Here is a 6,000-nt window from a genome sequence, read left to right as displayed (position 1 = left end):
TGTAGGATTGTGCGTGTTAGAAGTGATCATGGTGGAGAGTTTGAAAATGACAAGTTTGAGAGTCTATTTGATACCTATGGGATATCACATGACTTCTCTTGTCCTAGAACTCCTCAACAGAACGATGTTGTTGAAAGGAAAAATAGAACTCTCCAAGAGATGGCTAGAACCATGCTCCAAGAAACTGACATGGCAAAGCACTTCTGGGTAGAGGTAGTAAACACAGCATGTTACATTCAGAACAGGATCTCTATCAGACCAATTCTGAATAAGACTCCTTATGAATTGTGGAAGAATATAAAGCTCAACATTTCTTACTTTCATCCTTTTGGTTGTGTTTGCTATGTTTTGAACACTAAGGATAGATTGCATAAATTTGATTCTAAATCTTCTAAATGTCTATTACTTGGTTATTCTGATCGTTCTAAAGGTTTTAGATTTTATAATATTGAGGCCAAAACTATTGAAGAATCTATTCATGTTAGATTCGATGGTAACTGTTTCTGATAAAGGCAAAGCTTCAGAGCGAGCTGAGGCAGAGGCAGATTCTCCAGAAGAAGCTAGTCCCTCTGATCCGCAGCTTCAGAAGAAGAGCAGAATAATTGCCTCTCATCGTAAGGAATTGATTCTGGGAAACAAAGATGAACCAGTCACAACCAGATCAGCGTTCAAACCTTCAGAAGAGACTCTGTTAAGCTTAAAAGGTTTGGTGTCATTCATTGAACCAAAATCTGTTGATGAAGCTCTTAAAGACAAGGACTGGATTCTAGCTATGGAAGAAGAACTGAATCAATTGTCCAAGAATGATGTCTGGAACCTTGTATAGAAACCCAAAGGTGTTCACATCATTGGAACCAAGTGGGTCTACAGAAACAAGCTCAATGAGAAAGGAGAAGTAGTCAGAAACAAAGCAAGGCTAGTTGCTCAAGGCTACAGTCAACAAGAAGGGATAGATTACACTGAAACGTTTGCTCAAGTAGCAAGATTGGAAGCTATCAGATTGTTGATCTCATTCTCTGTGAATCACAACATAGTTCTTCATCAAATGGATGCCAAAAGTGCGTTCTTGAATGGATACATCTCTGAAGAAGTATATGTACGTCAACCTCCTGGATTTGAAGATGAGAAGAACCCTGACCATGTCTTCAAGTTGAAGAAATCTCTCTATGGTCTGAAGCAAGCTCCTAGAGCATGGTATGAGAGACTGAGCTCATTCCTTCTGGAAAACGAGTTTGTAAGGGGTAAATTAGATACAACTCTCTTTTGCAAATCCTACAAAGGTGACATCTTAATTGTGCAAATTTATGTTGATGATATCATATTTGGGTGTGCTAATCCATCTCTTTGCAAAGAATTTTCTAAGATAATGCAGGCTGAATTTGAAATGAGTATGATGGGAGAACTTAAGTACTTTCTGGGAATACAAGTTGATCAAAAACCAGAAGCAACATATATCCATCAGAGCAAGTACACAAAGGAACTTCTGAAGAAGTTTAACATGACAGAAGCTACAATAGCCAAGACTCCAATGCATCCTACATGCATTCTGGAGAAAGAAGAAGCCAGTAGTAAAGTATGCCAAAAGCTCTATCATGGTATGATAGGCTCACTTCTATACTTAACCGCATCTAGGCCAGATATTCCCTTTAGTGTACATTTATGTGCTCGATTCCAATCAGATCCGAGAGAAACTCACTCAACTGCTGTTAAGAGAATTCTCAGATATCTGAAAGGTACCACTAACCTTGGTTTGATGTATAAGAAAACATCAGAGTATAAGCTTTCAGGTTACTGTGATGCTGATTATGTTGGAGATAGAACAGAAAGAAAAAGTACTTCTGGAAATTGTCAATTTCTGGGAAGTAACTTAGTCTCATGGGCAAGCAAGAGGCAGTCAATCATTGCTCTATCCACTGTAGAGGCAGAATACATCTCAGCAGCTATTTGCAGCACTCAGATGCTCTGGATGAAACATCAGTTAGAGGATTATCAAATCCTTGAGAGCAATATTCCAATTTACTGCGACAATACTGCTGCTATCTCACTTAGTAAGAATCCAATTTTACATTCAAGGGCCAAGCACATTGAGGTAAAGTATCATTTTATTAGAGATTATGTTCAGAAGGGCGTACTTCTTCTGAAGTTTGTTGATACTGACCATCAATGGGCAGATATCTTTACAAGAGGATAGATTTAATTTTATACTGAAAAATCTGAATATGGACTTTTGTCCAGTATGAAGATGGATCAGAACCTCTGACTATGATGCTTCCTATCAGAAGATTTCTAGTTCAGAAGGTAACTTTTTCAGAAGCTGTGTACCCATTGGTACTCACTCTGAGACAAGACAACAAACGTGTGTTAGTTTATTCTGATGCCTCGTTCTTTGTGCCTCTTGGGATAATCTGTTATAATGATTCTGATCTGCTTATTCTCCACTATGTGATATGTGCCTTTACTATTTAACTTTATATCATTAATTTCTAGCCGTTGATTTTACTTTTGGTTTTACTACAGCCAACGGTTACTTTTAAACCCACTTATGCACACACGTTTTCCACTTTACTCTTTTCATTTCTCTCTCTATCGTTCAAATGCTTTAGGTTTTCCTCAAAACTCTCTCTTCTCTCTCCTGTTCATCCCCTTTCTACCCAAACCTTCATCCGCCATGGAAAGAACAGAGAAGGCTGATTCTGCAGATGGAAGAGTGTTCCCTCCTCTGGTTGTGGGACTTGCAACGGGTCAAGTTGGCCCTACTCTTCGTTCAAGAACTAGTGTACCGTCTCGTGCAGAAGCTCAAGGTTCCGGGGAAACTCCTTTAGTTGCTCAGAGAAGTTGTGCAGTTACTTGCAATTTGTCACCAAAAGAACTTCAGGTTCTTTGTGAAATGCGAGTTGATTTCGATAATGTAGCAGAAAATGGGTTGGATCTTCGTCCGGCAGTGGAGAACCAAGGCTGGAAAGGGTAATTCATGTAACACCCCGATTTCGGTGGCGTCACTTTAGTAACCAAAATAAACTTAATGCGGAAAAACGTGAATATTTTTTTTTTATAATAATAACTAAGACAAGACGGAATTAAATAAAACCCAACAATAACAAAAATCAGAACTAATATACAATATATAAACAGCCCCCGCTGTAGTAGCAACCTCGTCACGAGTAACCTCCAGTGACGGAAAGAAAAGTGCAACGCCCGTAGGCAATATATACAAACCAAATGAAAAGGTGAAGTGCCCGCAACACTATCCCTCAAAACTGAGAATCAGCTGACCCAATGGCCTGAAAATAAGACTTCCTAAGTCCAACCAACTCTCTGTGATTCCCGTAAGGAAACCACACAAAAAGCTATAGGCGGATCTACCCTGTCCCCTAAGTAACAAATGAAACCAGACTGTCAGAGCTAAAACTCTACTCCTACACTAATCCTAACTCGAGGAGCTCATACCAACACTCAAAACTATGTGCTAGCATGATCGTCGTCTGAATCAAAATCCAGAACGACCAAGTCTACTAACCCTATCCGTCCTCCCCTCGCAACCGCAGTGCGCTCCGACGCTGGACTCACGGGCTTAGGGCCCGAACCCTGATCATCGATGATCGCAACGGTGGGTGCACTAGACCCTGCCGAAGGCACTCCCACTGGAATCTCCTCTGAGGGATCCTCCTCGTCTGAAGACAATGGTGGTGGTGGTGGTCCTCCAAGTCCTGGTCCACAGTGAACGCCCGGTGGCAAGTTGAAGCTGATAGAGCATCGCCTCAACACTCCTGACCTCAGAAGTCCTCCGCTATCCACGTGATCCTCCATGATGCGCCCCGAATACGTCGCTCGATGGCTCGCGGGGTCAACCACCCACGACCCGGGGTCGTCCTGATCGATCATCTCATACCTAATCCCCCCCCCCCGAAGGGTGTACCATGGTGAACCAATCCGCAATATTCATCTGACAAAAGGCGTTGTCCGCCAAAACACACACAGAAGACACGAGGGTCAACTCTAAAGAACTATGTAGATAATAAACCCAATAGGTACAATAATAAATAGCCACTTAGGCTTATAACTAGAGATGTCGTTCCTAGGGTTGCATGTTCCATATCGAACGTAAATGACAACAATAACAAATAGCATGTTCCAAATAGGATTGACAAATAACAATCACACTCGACAACTAAATTAGTATGTATGTTGCATGATATGCAATGCAGGTTAACCCAGTCAACCAATATGCATTCCGGAACGGATGGACATCATCGGATCAGCCCTAACACCAGCCACGGTGGGACCATTTCGGCCCGTGATGCCTCTTACTCCAACATCATCATGTAGTCAGATCAGCATAAAACCCGAAGGCCTGCCATTTCGGTCTGCTACTAAGAGTCACCTAGCAGCGCTCTTACGCGGAAATCCTGGCCTTATAACCAATTTTGGAATCCGCCGTGGTCCGGTATCTCGCCGTGTTTAAACCACTTAATGAGTGCATGCAATGCAGTGATTAGCCAAACAACGTCTCCGACCTCACTCGACACGTCGCCACGTGTTCTAGCTAAATTAATGTCTCTAAAAGCTTACCCTAAGGTAAAGTCGATTCTGCGACAAAATACAATAATCATAAAATGAGTGCAACCACTCACGATGACTCTTCGGGTCATCAATGCTCTCACGAAGTCTCACGCTTCAGTGAAGTTTCATGCTCTCACAAGGTCTCACGCCTCAGTGGAGTATCCCGCATTCACAAGGTCTCACGCCTCAGTGAAGCTTCTCGGCTCATCCCTTGGATGGCTAACAAACTGCTCAACGAGCGAAGGAGTACCAACATACTCAGAACTTACCAAACTCCTCAACACTTGGATCCGACGACACTTCTCGTTTTCCAAAAACTAAGGTTTGCATCCGAAGCTTCCTTTCGAGTTTATTATCTTTATTTAAAGATTTAGAGGTTGTTTAATGTCTTATGAGTTTTCTTTTCAAAATAATATCCTTTTTAGTCTTATCGAAATTCCTATAAGTTCTCGGGATCTCCTAATCCCCAAATGACTCCAGAGAATGTCTCGATCCATACACATCATAACAAGGCCCGAATCTCATTCGTCCTATCAAACTTTCTCAAAACTCTCAAATAAAAATCGGCATGACCTGCCCGCTATTCTCACGATTCAGAATTTCAGATTATAGTGCAAAAGCAGAATTAACTTATCATAATCAATCAACATGTCATAGGTCAATATCTTAAGCAATAACCACATAGCACTTAGCATATAAGGCATGCACCACACATCCTAAATTACCCAATTAGCACTTAGCATGTAATTCACTCATCAAAAACATTCAGTAGATGCATCATCTACATTGTCAGCCGAAGCCTCAGAAAACGTTTTTCCAATCAAGCACAAACAATTGCATAAACAGTAAACAATGTCGAAAGCATCGACCCTAAGCATTAACTAGAGATTCAGTGAGTAGCCCTCACCTGAAAGTTCTCCAGAATGATCAACTAGTGCTTCCTCGCTCTCAAAGTGTTGGTCCTCGGGGAAATCCTCAAAAGCACCTTTACAATAAAATCACAGAATACTATCAGAATCTATCGGAAACTAAGCTATCGATACTTACTAAGGTTACTCGAAGTAATCTATACCCTAAGGTACGATAAACTAGCGCGAAAGACAAGTTTTCGGAAAAGGAAATTTTCCTCCTCCCCCCTAATAGGGCTCGGCCACTTTGTGCAATTATGGGGCTCGATTTTTCTTCGATCAAACTTGGTTCCTATGCTTTCATAAGCCGTAACTAAGGGTATTCTGAACTCGGAAAAATTATCGGATCAAAAACTGTCGCAGGGGTATTTTGGTCATGATTTTTAACTTAGGATTTTTCAAAACTGAAATCCCAAAAATAAAATTTTGCAGGGACGTCACCAACGACGTTTATGACAACTAATCCTACTAGCACTAAGCTAAGGCGATAGTTTTCAGCCTAAAGGTTGAAGCTTTACACCAAAAACTCCAA

The sequence above is a fragment of the Lotus japonicus genome, chromosome 2 (genome assembly GCF_012489685.1).
Source record: "Lotus japonicus ecotype B-129 chromosome 2, LjGifu_v1.2".
Lineage (NCBI taxonomy): Eukaryota > Viridiplantae > Streptophyta > Magnoliopsida > Fabales > Fabaceae > Lotus > Lotus japonicus.
Note: the sequence above shows the minus strand (reverse complement) of the source record.